This window comes from Meriones unguiculatus, chromosome X (assembly GCF_030254825.1).
Source record: "Meriones unguiculatus strain TT.TT164.6M chromosome X, Bangor_MerUng_6.1, whole genome shotgun sequence".
NCBI lineage: Eukaryota > Metazoa > Chordata > Mammalia > Rodentia > Muridae > Meriones > Meriones unguiculatus.
Genome location: NC_083369.1, coordinates 94,624,317 through 94,639,538, shown reverse-complemented (window position 1 = coordinate 94,639,538; position 15,222 = coordinate 94,624,317).

Below are 15,222 nucleotides of genomic sequence, written 5' to 3'. Positions count from 1 at the left end.
AGGGTTTCAGCCTAGACCTGAAGATCATGAAAAATATGGAGGGGACCCCCAGAACCCTCATCAATTGCACACTGTTCCGAGAATACAAAAGTCCGAAAAAGGCGTCCATACTGGGAGAAAGACACGATCAAGATGTTCGGGCTACAGAAGGCGCACAGCCCTCAGAGTCACAAGAACATCCCCTCAGGGAACGCAAAGCTGAAGGTGGATAAACGCTTGATACGGATCAGCCCCTGAAGCTGCCACAGGGACTCCCCACAGAAGAGAACACGTCTGGCGCCTGCCTCAAGAGCAGTGGTCCTGCACTGGGGAGCTAGCCGTCTGACGCCTGAGGAAACCGGTCTCATTAAAGGGTGTGTTCATCCAAAAAAAAAAAAAAAAAAAAAAAAGAGAGACATTGCGCCTGCATGAGAGGCCAGAACCCCTGTATTTCTACACTTGCCTTTTCCTTTTGCTTCTTGGTGTGGTTTGTGACCACAGTGTCTGTCCCCCTAGCCATTTGTCAAGTTCATGTCCCGCTTAAGGGCCCTCTGCATGGCAAACTCCTCCGAAGACGTCAAGAAGGTTGTCAGTTCTGGAAGATGCGTTCTGAGCCGGTGACGTTGTCCTAAGGCGATGGAAGGGAGGGTTGAGGAGGTGGTACTGTCTAATGCCCTCTCGGAAAGCGAATGGTTGGATGTCGGAAGGCCCACTCTCCCGTTTCTACTACTGTCTTTCTCAGGCAAGCTGATCTTTTAAAAAACATGCAGCTCACGTCTTACTTTGCTTCTCTTGCTGCCATAACACACTGAGCAATACAACCTGGGGAAGGAGAGGCTCTCTTTGCCTTATCCATCTCCATCACAGTCCGCGAGGAAGGGAAGTGAGGGCTGGGAGCCTGGAGGCAGGAGCTGAGGCCGAGGCCCTGGAGGAGTGCTGACTGGCTTGCTCCCGCTCTCTCGCCCAGTCTGCTCTCTTAACCACCCAGAACCATCTGCCTGTCAGCATTACAGCCCTCACGCCCAGTCTGCTCTCTTAACCACCCAGAACCATCTGCCTGTCAGCATTACAGCCCTCAGTGGACCATGCCCTCCCGCGTTAATCATTCACGGAGAATATTCCCCCGATAGATTTCCCCACAGGCCGATCTGATCGGGGGCGTTTGGTCGGTTGAGGTTCCCTCCTCTGGGGCAACTCCAGCGTCAGTTGACAAACGAAACAGCGCCTTACATTTGGGCCTTGGGGGGAGAGGGAGAGAGGCAGGCCACCGCCTGCATACGTGGAGGTCAGGGGGACGACTTGTGGAGGTTTGTCCCCTCCTCGCACCATGTGGGTCCTGGGGGTCATCAGGCTTGATGACAGGTGCCATATCACTGACCTGAATTGCTCTTTTTTTTTTTTTTTAATGGTTAATATAGGGGTAATTCAAGCTTCACAGGGCCCCAGCAAAATTTAGATGGGAGCATATCTCTCTTGGCCAGGTGCACATGGAGGCTTTATTTTAATTTTAATTTAATTTAATTTAATTTTTTAGATAAAGCTCTCTACAGAGCCTTGACTGAGGGCACAGAGAAACAAACATACATGAAACACAAGCCGAAAGCAAATACTCAAACGAACATGCATCTAAGACTATAGCTTTAAGGCCTGAAACTTCGGAGTCAGAGAATTCTTCTAATAATAGTTAATAAGAACATAATCCTTAACTACACGGAGCGGGCAAGTTGGCTAGAAGACTAACTTCGGGCCACAATTGATTTAACGAACAGAAAACATGAACACGAGACAACTTTAGCCGAAAGGGTGTGGAACAATATTAAGGGCACTGAGGCTTGGCGGAGTGGAGAAGGCGAGGGCTTGGGAACATGAAAAACCGGCTTTGCTCGGAGTGTTGGTCGGAAGTGACCGAGCGCGCTTCGGGCGCCATCGTGTGGCTAACGGAAGAGCTGCAGCCTGCTTAGGCGGGGAGCCAGCCGACCGAATTAGCCTAGCTGTTTTCACCACCGTGGCTTCCAAGTCCCAAGGTTCTTGCACGGGGGTTTTAAAGTAAGATGCTAGAAGATCCCAGGGACAGATTCAAGGATGTTGAAAGAGTGCAAGGGATTCTGAACGTTTATTAGAAGACTAGACCAGTTCTGGGGCTGGTGAGTTTGCTCGGTGAATAACCGTGCTTGCGGCACAAGCCTGAAAACCTGTGTTCAAGCCCCAGGAAACATAGACAAGCAGGCAGGAGAGAAGCAACTCCACAAAGTGCTCCACTGGCTTTCACACATGTGCTCAAAACATATTACACACACACCACACAATAGCAATAAGTAAAATATAATAATTAAAAACAGAATTTCCAAATCCTCTGAACCTCACACTGGAACATGATGTTTTTTTTTTAAGATTTATTTATTTATTATGTATACAGTGTTCTGCCTGCATGTACACCTGCTTGCCAGAAAATGGCATCCAACCTTATTATAGATGGTCGTGAGCCGCCATGTGGTTGCTGGGAATTGAACTCAGGACCTCTGGAAAAGCAGCCTTCTGAGCCATCTCTCCCTCCAGCCTTGAACATGATGCTTTTATCCAGTCACTTACCTCACGCATCTCTCACATACTTTCTGTCTTATCATTTGGGCCTGAAGACTGGTTGATATAACTTTGGGTCAAATTTGTAATTCTGTGAAAAAGAAAAAAAGTTGACCTGAGATGAGGGCATGTGGGAACAGCGCAGCTCCTTCCTAAATCTCCCCTACATTGTACCGAGAGACATAACTATAGGACTGAATTCCCCTTGTGGAATAAAGATTGAGCCGTTGAGAAATCTGTTTCTTTGGGGTAGTTTGCTTCGTCAGTGGCAATCTTGCCTGTCATTTCATCTGGAAAGGGCCAGCTTCCATGAGGACAACAGGCATCAGGTAGTCAAAGCCGTGGTCTAAGCTACTGTGTAGCTAAAACATGCGGCATATAGGCTTGTGCATTGTTTCACTCTACAAACCAGGAATTCTGATCTATCCGGTCTCACCTGAACTCTGTCAGGAGAGACAAGGAGGGGCCGATGAGACGGCTCAGCAGGTGAAGGCACTTGCCACCAAACCTGATTACTCGAGTTCCACCCCAAAACTCACATGGAGAAGGGTGAGAACAGACCCCCTCAGGTTACCCTCTGGCTGCCACACAAGCGCTGTGGCACATAGGTACACTCCCTTAAATAAATAAATAAATAAATAAATAAATAAATAAATGACATTTTAAAAACAGGAATATACAGCACATTCATAATTGTGCTGTGTCACTGAATAGATTTACTTTAGTTTGAGACAAGCATGCTATCATGTAGCTCAGGCTGGCCTCAAACTTGACAGTCAGTGATTGCCTTGAACTTTTGATCCTCTAGGCTCCTCCACTTCCCAAGTTTCCACTGAAGACTACCTCTGAGCCTGTGTCTTCATGTTCTATTATTACTGAGACTAAAGAAAGTTGTGAAAATTTCCTGAAAGCTATCCCCAACTGAGATAGCTTGGGATGTCTTAAAAGGACACACAAAATATCCCACTAAATCCAAATTAAATACTGCCTCAACTCAGCTTCTCCTTTGGCAAATGTCGAAGATTCTTGTAAAGAAGTCTCTCTCTCTCTCACACACACACACAGAGAGATACACAGATACACACACAAATACAGAAACAGAGAGAGAATACAAAGAAAGGAAAATATCTGTGAAAAATAAATGTCCTTTAATTTTTTTAATTTAGAAAGTATTTAAAAATTAGAGTTTACCTGAGTGTGTGTGTTTGTGTGTGTGTGTCATGTGTGTACGGTACCCAAAGGGGCCAGAAGAGGTCATCATATCCCTTGGAACTAAAGTTACAAACAGTTGTGAGTTTCTGGGAAGTCAAGGTTCTGTCTCTGGTTTTAAGATGCTTTGTGGTTGCTGTGTCCTCTAGAGAAGGAGGTGTGTTGTGTCCTTACGTGGAAGAAGGCAATGGGGACAGGATGAGCTCTGTGTGACAGAGGAACAAGGAAGAGAAAAGAACCCACTTTCAGGAATCTTTTTAAAAATGGCATTAATCCCTGGGTGAAGACCGAGTCCTCCACAAAGGTGAAACCTCCCGCTGCTTTGGCACGGAGCTTGATGTTTTTAATACACGGAACATAGCACGAAACACTCATTCTAGAGCTGGTCAAGTGGACAGCCGAGAATAGCCGTCACAGGCATTTTGTGGGAGATTTTTCTCTTCTATGTGGTGTATGCACGTGAATACATGTATGTGTGTGTGTGTGTGTGCACGTGTGGAGTTGCCTATGTATGAACATGCAAAGACCAGAGGTTGACACTGAGCATCCTCCTTTTTTTTTTTTTTTTTTTTTTGAGTCAGGGTCTCTCTCTGAACCTGGAGCTGGCTGTTTCACCTGGGCTGGGGAGATACCTGTTTCCCGCCACGCTGGGGTTTACAGACACACTCCGCTATACCTGGCTTTTCTGTGGGCTTGGGGATCTGAACTCAGGGTCTCATGCTCGAGCAGCAAAAGCTTTGCTCATTGAGCCACCCCCAGCAAGCATCCCTGTTTAGGTATTTGGTTGCTGGGACAAAGAGGTGACTCATCATCTGAAACATCCATGGGAAGATGCCCGGACCCATCGAACCCTTCCCTGGACTTTTCAAACTGGAAACAACACCAAGTAAATAGGAGAAACCTCCCTTGAGGGTTAGCAGCTGCTCCTAGAAAAGGTTCTGGAGCAGTTGGAAATTGATGGGTAATAAGAAGGCCTACACGCCAAAGAGAGAAGAGAAAAATCCCAGAGGAAGAGTTCTGGGTGCCTCCCCTTCGAGGCTCCCATTTCTTTCTCCCCATAGCCTTTGGAGGCTCCCAGTCTCCCGACCATCACGAAGATGAGTGTGTCAGGAGAGGTAAAGGCTACATGGGAAGGAGAAAAAGCTGGGCGATGTGATGACTTCTAAAGAACCCCCCATGGAGAGCAGCGAGCAAGCTCACAGCCACCCTCAGAGAGGAGCACAGCATCGAGTCAGGGTTTGGATTTTATGTTATTATTATTTTTTTTTAAGATGGGGAAAACTTAAGCATGTTTATGTGCTGAGGGTAAAGAGCCAGTAAAAGCAGCATCAATCATAACAAGGGCTCACTAAAACCGGGCCCGAAACGCTGAGCCATAAAAAAGCGTTAAAGGCCGAGAAAATAAGGAAGAGCGGGAAGAAAGTAACCCTTTGTAGTCGAATGCTTGCTAGAGGGGCACAGGCCGGGTCAAGCCCCACGCTCTTGCTTCTTTTCCTCTCTAGGAGGCTGGTCCAGGTCACCAAGAAGGAAACTGTTAGAACCGTTTACTCAGCTGGTCACACTTGTGGTCCCTCCTCAGTCCTGTCTGTGTCCGGCACGGCTGCAGGTGCACGCTGGGGTCAGGCACGGTGGCGCAGCCCGGAAGTCTCAGCGCTCAGGAAGCTGAAACAGGAAACTGGTGAGCTGGAGGCTAGCCTGGGCTATCTCTAAGACCTTGTTTCAAGAGACAGAGAGTTTTAAGTGTGTGTGGCCTAGCGGGCTGGTGCAAGGTGCAAGGGCCCCGGGTTCAGCCTCCAGCGCTGTCAAAGAATCCAGACTAAGTAGAGTCACAGCAACTGTGAAAAAAAAATGGTGGCACAATTGCATTGGGAGGACACAAGGCAGGGATGCCAGAGAGAAAGGTGCCAGTTGCAGGGCTGTGTGGGCAGGGCACAGGATAGAGGTTAGCTTTAGGTGGGCTGAGAGGCCTTTGCTGTGCGGCAGGGGAAGAAGGAAGAATGCTTGAGTTATCAGGGGTATGCTGGGTGTATTCCTTAGGGAGGATTTGTATAGCCCAAACCATAATGAACAGCATCTTACCCCTTAAGAGCCTCTCATAGCCAGTAAGAAGTCCAGGGATGCTTGTCCCGGCCACAGTCTCCAGCTAATTGATCCTTTTTCAAGACTCCGCTCTGTGAGCTACTCTGCTCTGTGATCCCTAGCTGTTCGCCTTTTCTCTTCACGCTTGTCTCCTCATGGCGTCAGAAGGGCTGCTGCCGTCCCAGACATCGAGTGCCCTTTTAGAAGAATGAAGTCGCCGACAGCTTCTGCTACACTGGGGTTTGGAGCTTGAACAGTGGGGGAAAGGAGTTCAAGTAGCCGAGAAAGGGAAAGGAGACACACATGAAATGTTATCCCACGTGGGCTGGGCTGCAGCTCAGTTGGTAGACCATTTGACCCGCGTGTTCAAAGCCTTGGGTTCCCGTTCCATCCCCAGCCACTGTGTGAATGAGTGAGGTGGGGCATTCCCGTAACAGCAGCGCTTGGGAGGTGGGGTCAGGGGTGTCGATGGGGCCATGGGTTCCCCTCTGCAAGAGCACACTGACCAGCAGCCAGAGTGTCCAATGGGGCGACCCTCATCAGGAAAAGGATAGGCCAGCAGTAGGAAAAGTCAAGCCTGCTCTCTGCCAGGTGCCACCGAACTCACACTTGGTCAGTTGAATTCCAAACAGGGTCCCACGGCTTAGTCATTGTTCAAACCAACACTCAAGGGGCTAGTGTAGGAAAATGAAACCACTTGGGGATTTTATTTGATTTTGATTCTACGTGTACGAGTGTTTCACCCACATGTTTTTCTGTACCCCACAATGCATACAAATGCTCCCGGAGGCCAGAACAGGGGGTCAGATCCCTGCCAGACTGGAAGAGTTCCAGATGGTTGTGAGCAACCAGGTGGATGCTGGGAATTGAGCCCAGGTCCTCTGGAAGGGCAGACAGAACTTTTATCCACTGAGCCATCTCTCTAGCCCCTGACCTGAAGTATTTTAAGCAGACAAGAATTTAACGTAGGGTACTGTGTTCAAGTCCATCCAGACTGCTGTGAAAAAAAAAAAAATGCCTCGGACAGCTTATTCAAAAGCAGATTTGTTCTGGAATATTTGGTGTGTGGTGAGGGTGGGCTTCTTGCCTCACAGAGGCTGTTGCTCCCTCATTGTCTGTATTAGAAAGTATAAGATAGTCCCTTGGGCCCACCCTTCCGTGGCACTGGGGATTGAACCCAGGGCACGAGCGTGCTAGACAAGTGCCCTGTCACTGAGCCACACAGCCTAGCTTTGGAGTCTCTGTACGACACTGATCCCATTGATGAGTGCTCTGCCTTCATGGCCTAATCACGACCCAGAGGCCCCTCTTCCCCAACATCATTGTCAACATAAAGACTAAGATTTCAACATAGGGACTCTTATCTGTCTATCTATCTATCTATCTATCTATCTATCTATCTATCTATCTATCTATCTGTCTATCTATCATGTGTGTGATTGTGTGTGTGAGCATGTGGATGTGGGTAGGTGCACATGTGCCATGGCACACATGTAGAGGTCAGAGAACTTTCAGGAACTGATTCTACCGGGTGAGCATGTAGGTCCCGGGGACTGAACTGAAGTCATCAGGCCTGGCAGTAGGCACCGTTGCCCAGTGACCCAGCATAGACAGGCGTACTTGAATTTAGAGACTTTGCTTATCGAGGAAACAAACTTCCTGACGAAGACAATTCATGCAGGAAAGTTTCCTGTGGCTCACAGTTTGAGGGGCATAGTTTGGCATGGCAGCAGAGCTTGAGGCCGCTGCTCAGGAAGCAGACACCTGTACATGCCTGGACTCGTCTTGCTCGCTTTTTTTTTTTTTTATCCCGCCCATAAAATGATGCCACCTCCATTTAGAGTTGATGACGTCTCTCACACCTCCGGACGCTCCCACCATTGGAAACGCTGTGGTGGGGTGAATAGGAACTCATGGGTTGGACTGCTCGGCCCATTAGGGTGTGGCACCCTCAGGTTGTGTGGTCTTGTTGGGGTAGGTATGGCTTTGTTGGAGGAAGTGTGCCACCGTGGAGGCAGACTTTGAGGCGTCCTCTGCTCAAGTTACACCCAGTATGGCGCAAAGTCTCCCTCTGCTGCCTGGGGATCAAGATGTAGAACTCTCAGTTCCTTCTCCAGCACCAGGTCTGCCTAAATGCACCATGTTTCCCGCCATGATTGTAACAGACTAATCCTCTGAAACTGTCAGCCAGCCCCAATGAAATGTTTTCCTTTATAAGTGTTGCCATGGTCATGGTGTCTCTTCACAGCAGTAAAACTCTCTGCTGTGAGTTTCTGGACCACAGCTGAGCTGATACTGGCACCATGCCTTTAAACCGTCAGAATTGTGAGCTCAAGAAAACTCTTTTCTTTTTAAAGTTATCCAGGTTCAGGTATTTGTGTGATAGTAACAGCAAATGGCCTATAGAAAACTACTATCTTGGTACTAACATTGAACCTGAAGTTTACTATGTCACCAAGCATGTCGTTTAGCCTCTCTAAGCTTCAACTTCCACAGCTAATGAAAATCATAACTCATTTGCTGCTTGCAGGATTCATGTGTAAACCAAGTTAGTTAATGTATGGGAAGTTATAAAGTGGTTTATAAATGACAGGTTTATTATTGTCATATTAAAAATAAACTTTGGAGCTGGGAAGATGGGTCCGTGGTTGCTGTTCTCGAAGAAAACCTGAGTTCAATTCCAAAACTCATACCAGGTGGCTCACAACCACCTGATGCCCTCTTCTGGCCTCTAAGAGCACTGCACTTATGTGCATACACACCCACACATCCACACGGCCTGTAGTTAAAAATAAACTAAATCTTTAAAAAATCTGGAAAGGATCATCCTGAGTGAGTTGTCCCAGAAGCAAAAAGACACACATGGTATATACTCACTCATATAGACATACAACATAGGACAAACCCACTAAAACCTGTGCATCTAAAGAAACTAAGCAAGAGAGAGGACCCTAACTAAAATGTCCAATCCCCATCCGGAAAGGCAAAGAGGATGGACATCAGAAGAAGAAGAAAACAGGAAACAACCTAGGAACCTACCACAGAGGGCCTCTGAAAGCCTCTGCCCTTCAGACTATCAAAGCAGATGCTGAGCCTGATGGGCAACTGTTGGGCAGAGTGAACGGAATTTTAGGTAAGAAGTGGGAAATAGTAAGAGCTGGAGAGGACAAGGTCTCCACAAGGAGAGCAACAGAACAAGAAAATTTGAACACAGGGAACTTCCCAGAGACTCATACTCCAACCAAGGACTATTCATGGAGATAACCCAGAACCCCTGCACAGATGTAGCCCAGGGCAGTTCAGAGTCCAATTGGGTTACATAGTAATGTGAAGAGGGACTGCCTCTGACATAATCTGATTGGCCTGCTCTTTGATCACCTCTCCATGGGGGGGAGCAGCCTTACCAGGCCATAGTAGAGGACAATGCAGCCACTTTTGATGTGAACTGACGGACTAAGATCAGAAAGGAGAGGAGAACCTCCCCTATCAGTGGACTTGGGGAGTGTCATGCAAGCAGAGGGAGGAGGGAGGGTGGGATTGGGAGGGGAGGAAGGAGGGGCTTATGGGGGGATGCAGAATGAATAAAGTGTAATTGATGAAAAATTAAAAAAAAATACGCCTCCAACTTTGAACACAGGAAATGATTCATTTTTTAAAGATTTAAACAAATTATGTATGGATGCTCTATCTGCATTCACACCTGCATGCCAGAAGAGGGCATCAGATCCCAGCATAGATGGTTTTACACCACCATGTGGTTGCTGGGAATCAAACTCAGGACCTCTGGAAGAGCAGACAGTATGCTCATCTGTTGAGCCATCTCTCCAGCTCCCCAGAAAATGAGTTATATTCAACCAATTCAGGGCTGGGAATACCTTTTGTTTCAGGTCTTCAGTCAGAGAGATGTGGAAACGTTTTCAGAATGGGAGCTGGTGAGCTCGGGGCACAAACAATGGCAAACACAGTCCTAGGCACTGCCACCCGAGTGCCATTCCGTCTCTGGCACAGCCTGGACACAAGTAGGTACTTTCAAGTGCATTTACTGGTATTTTATTTTTACCTCCACAAAGTAACACACAGAGCACCCCCCCTCCAGTAAAAATTGGGGTGCTTATGAACCTTGCAGCTCTCCCTTTGTCAGAAAGGGACTTTTCTGTCCCCATGTGCTCCCCTAGTCTATGGTTGCTGTTGTCTGAAAATGACGTGTGTGTGTGTGTGTGTGTGTGTGTGTGTGTGTGTGTACCACAGCATTCGTGAATTTATGTGGAGGTCTGAGGACAGCTTTGGTCCTCAGTCCTCACATGCGTTTTGTTTCAGGCAGGCTATTTATGTTGCTTTTTTGCTGTGGACCCAGGCTGGCTGGCCTCAGTTGTCTTGTTTGGCCTCCTATCTCCTTGCAGGAGTGATGGCTTTACAGATGTTTGAGCAACGCCTTTGGCTCTTTCCATGGGTTCTGGGGTGTTGACTCAGGTCCTCACACTTCTGTGAGAAGCGCTTTTGCTCATTGAGATATTCCCCCAGCCTTACAGCATCGTTCTTTGTTTGGCTTTGCATTTCGGTTTGTGGAGATGAGTCCACACTATAGCACAAACTGGCCTGGAACTTGCTGCAGAGACCAGGCTGGCCACTAGGGCCAACTTAGAGCATAATTCTTAACTTATTTGTTTAGCTTTAAATGCTTTTCCATTTCTACTCTGCCCGTCCCTACCTCTCTTATCCTGATATGGTTACATTGAACTTTTCAATAAATTTCTAGTCAGCGTTTAATTTAGTGTTTAAATACTTCATTTACATGCTTTTCTTTTTTTTTTTGAAACAGGATTTCGCTTTGTAGTCCACGCTGACCTTGAATTTGTGACCCTCGGCCTCTCCTCTCAACGGACATGATTCCATAGGCAGGCTACCATCCCTGGCTTACTTAATATTAAAAAAAAATATTCACTGTATGTGTGGTTTGTATGTGGCACGTGTGTATATGTGAGTGTGAGCTTGTGAGTCACGGAACCCCTACCCGTCTCTCATGCCACTGTAAGGAGTGCTCCTGCGGGTCTGAAATCAGGCTGCAGGCTTCTGCAGTGGGTGTGGCGTTACTGTCTTGCTGGGCCCTGTTTCATTGTCTGCAACTGCTGAAGTCAGCTGACCCGTTAGAGGTGGGTGGTCATTCCCCGGCCACGAATAGCCCTTTCTCTGGTTTCCTAGACATTCACCAGTAATGCAACAGTGAACATTTCCAGTGTCGAAATGTTCACATGAGACACTTGGACGTGTCAAATGTTCCTTCCATTTTCATCTTGGAGTAACTCTGTTGAATAGCCCAGGGATTTATCATCTGACCCAACCTAGACCATTGGCCCTCCCGGCCTAGAATAACACAACTTTTCAAGATGTAGCTTGAGCCTGTAGTCTGAGGCAGGGGCCGTGATATTTGCCTCTCACAGCTCTCTTGTGAAGGCCAGAGTTGAAAGATGGCTAAGATGTGGAAGTTCCAGGATTTTACCCACAATCCTTGTCCTTATGTATGATTTTCATGGGGTAGGGCTATTGTAATGGCTGAGCACGTGCAGGAGCCTGTTCCCCAAGTCTGACAACTCGAGTTCGGTTGCCAGACCCACAGGAAAGAGAGAGCTAATTTCCGGAAGTTGCTTCATGAGGTGAAGAACATAGATTTTTGCTTTCTGTGTATGTGTGCGTATGTATGTATGTATGTATCTGCTTATTTATCTCTCTGAATCAGCTATGGACCCAAGGGCCTCACACATACTAAGCATGTACTCTATCACTGAGCTATGCTCCTCGCCTCAGATCACAGGTTACTTTTTCTACATGTGAACAGTCACGTCACCGCCTCTCTAATCAACATATATACTCTTTTTTTTTTTTTTTCCACTCTTAGAATATTTCTTTCCAGTCTATGCTCGCCCGTCTTTCCCCTCCCAGGGCTATCATTACTGACACCCCTACCACTGTGGTTTCCATTCTGTCTCATTTTAAACTTCATCTAATTTGAAACATGTGGGACTCGCTCACTCTTTGGGGTGTCTGTAAGCGTGTTCGTATGTAGATCAGAGATCAACCTTAGGTGTTGTTCTCTGCATGTCACCTATCTCGGTTTTGGAGATGGTCTTTCGCTGTCCTGGAGCTTACCAAATAGGTGAGGCTGCTTCGCCAGTGAGCCCAGGAATCCTGCTGGCTCTACCTTCCTGATGGTGGTATATTGCAGGCCTGTGCCACCCTTGCCAGTTTTTTTTAATTTTTTTTTAATGTGGGTTCTAAAAATCACACTCAGGTCCCCGATGCTTTTGTCCTAAGCACTTTACTCCAGGACTCTTTTGTACTTGGCATTTCCACGAGGTGGCCCGGAGGCGAGACCCGCCCGGTGGGGTCATTGTGCTTTCTTCTCTCATGCTCTGTGATGTGAATACATTCTGTGGATGGATCAGAGGTTGGGTAAGCCCCGTTCTCTCAACCACTCAGCTGTATGAAGAGAAACTGCTGTCCTCTTGTTGGTTTTGAGTTGTTCTCATTTTTCCCAAGGCCCATGGCCTCCCTAGAGGATAGTCTAGGCCAGCAAATAGGCCAGGGTATACCCAAGACTTATAAGGTTTCATGACTTCAGGTGACACCATGAAGGGCAACCTTCTAGAGACTCTTGACCAGCTGAAAAATGAGATTAGTCTAGATGAGAGCAGGAAGGTGGTGGACTGCCCAGCGTTTGTCTGGGAGGCTGTCTCTTCCTTGGCCCTTCCCATGCTTGACCAGAGGTTTCGCCCTGCAGTGAATTGTTTTGAAATCCCTATGAAAACGGAGCTCCTCATCAGTCCACCTCTCCGTAGTCTCTGCTCTCTCAGCTCCCACAGATCATATATTCAGGATTACAGGGGATGGGGGAGCAGTTTGGCCTCAAAAGCCATCTGTAAAGTTAACAAACAGATCAGGAGGCAATTTGAGGCCGGGCCGTTTCAGGTCAAACCCAGCAACAGTTTGGCTGTGGGCTAAAGAATGGGCCAGGCTGGGCAGGGGCCTGGCGATCCATGCGGAAAGCCTGGAGAGGTTTTATGGGCCCTTGGCGGGCTCACGCTCCTGTTCCAAAGAACATGCCCCAACAAAGGAGCCTTCAAAGAGCAGAAGTTTTATGGTCTTCAGCAGCAAGCTGGGACCTGTTCTCAGGCTCCGGCTCCTGGGAGGGGCTGAGAGCAAGTGTGATTTATGGTAGCCAGACACCTCCCTCCTAGGAACTTCTCCGGGCACAGCCCACATCTGGTGGTCTTGGCGAGCAGCTGGGGGTGGCACTTTACAACCTTGCAGATGATTGAGAGCCTGGAGAACAGGCCGGATGGGCAAGCTTTAAAAGGCCAGGACCGCCGCCGAGCTTAGGGAAGTTAAGATGAACACCTGTGTTCAAGGAGACAAGGGACTCAACCCGAAGCCTCCGAATCCCGAATCCCCATTGTGCTCTCGTGTCTCAGAGCAAAGGGGGAGGGGGAGGAGGAGGAGTCACAAGATGAGGAGGCAGTTTGAAATTCCGGCAGAGAAGATTGAAGACTGAAAGTGAAAGGCCAAGTTCAAGGGGAAGCTGCAGTGGTAGGCCGCGGGCCAGCCTTCTCCGGAGCTTGAGGAGCAGAAAGTGCCCGCTGGTTAGGACAGGTCTGGATGACTCCTCGGTTCTGCATTCACACCCCGGCGTAGGAGCACTCAGAAGCCGACCCCCCAAAAACGAGGGTCAGGTACAGATGCTCACTTGGGAAGAAAACCCCCTCCTGGAAGGACAAGGATGGCCCTCCTAGATCAGTTCATCCAGAAGCCCCGCCCCCCCAGCTGTGTTCAAAGGCAAGTCTGACCTGGGCAACCCCTCAGCTGAGACCCCTCCTTACATGACGTGACTCGAGGTTGGGTCAAGCCAGCAGTTAACACTATTAGAACAATGGGTGTGCGATGGGTGTGCATTCACGCTGAGGCGAGAGGCTCAGGCCAAGTATCTTCCTTAATTGCTTGCCATTTTTTTTTTTTTTTTTTTGAGACAGTCACATTACTGAAACTGGAGCTCATCAATTTGGCTAGACCAGCTGGCCAGCAAGCTCCCAGAATCCTCCTGTCTCTGACTTGTTCCTTGGCACTGGAGATACAGATGTGTTACTTCATTTGACTTAGTGTGTGTGTGTGTGTGTGTGTGTGTGTGTGTGTGTGTGTCCGCGCGGGATGCATGCATGAATGTGTATCCGTTTGTCTGTCTGTCCATCCTGGAATGCTCTATGTAGATCAGGATGGCCCTGAACCCGGGAAGATCCTCCTCCCTCTCCAATCCCGGTGCTGGGTGGGATCAATGGCACGTGCCACCGCCTGCTTGGCTTTTGTTTTCATGTAGGTGCTGGGGAGCTGAACTCAAGTTCTCATGCCTGTCGACTTTTCCCACTGAGCTGTCTCTCCTGTCCCTAGGGCCAACCTTTCCTCAAAGGATATTTTCAGAGATGGAGAGGTGGTTAAGGGCGTACTGCTCTTGCAGAGGACAGGAGTTCAGTTCCCAGCACTCACATCAGGCAGCACCCGGATGCCTGCAACACTCTCTTCATGGAATCTAAGGACTGCCCTGTCTTCCATGGGCACTCTCGCTCACATGTATATGCCCCCCCCCAGACACATATACACGCGTGTAATTAAAAAGAAATCTTTGAAAAAAACATTTTTAGTGGGCCATGGTTGCATCCCGCAGGTGAGGAGGGGCAGCTGCGCTCACCCATCGACCGCCACTTCTCACAGGTGAGATTCATTCTGTCTCCAAGAGCCCTCTGGCCACTGGTTTAGGCAAGAGCATTGGAAAGGAGACTCCCCGGACATATCAGGGCACGTTGGCATCAGTCCCAATATCAAGGCCTCAAGATAGACCTGGGGGTCTCCTGTTAGGATGGGAAGTGTGCAGAAGCCTGGTGATCCAGGAAGGCCTGGCTCACTTCTTACTGATGGTGGCTCTGCTGGGCCCGTGAACCTACCCAAAGTTCATGTCAAGGGTCCCCGAACGTTGAATTGGAATGGATGTACGTCACCACTGGAAGCCCCACTTATATCGGTTCCTTGGTGTATGGAGTAAAGATGAGTGTGCTGGGAAAGACCAAGTAGACACTTCTAAAATACCCCCACATGTACCAAGCTGGGACAGGGATGACCTTTCGTAGAGCAACCTGGCAGGGGCCGGGGGAAGCTGGATGGCAGAGATCGGGGCTACCCTTCACAATATGATGTAGGACTTGTGCCCCCTCGCCTCTATTTTATTACCTAATAGTGTTCCTAGAAGCTCTGAGTGGGTCCTGGTGAATGAAAACAGCGCACTTAATGAAGGAGCGCCTCAACTGTAGCCGCTTTGGGTCGTGTGTCATCTTTGTG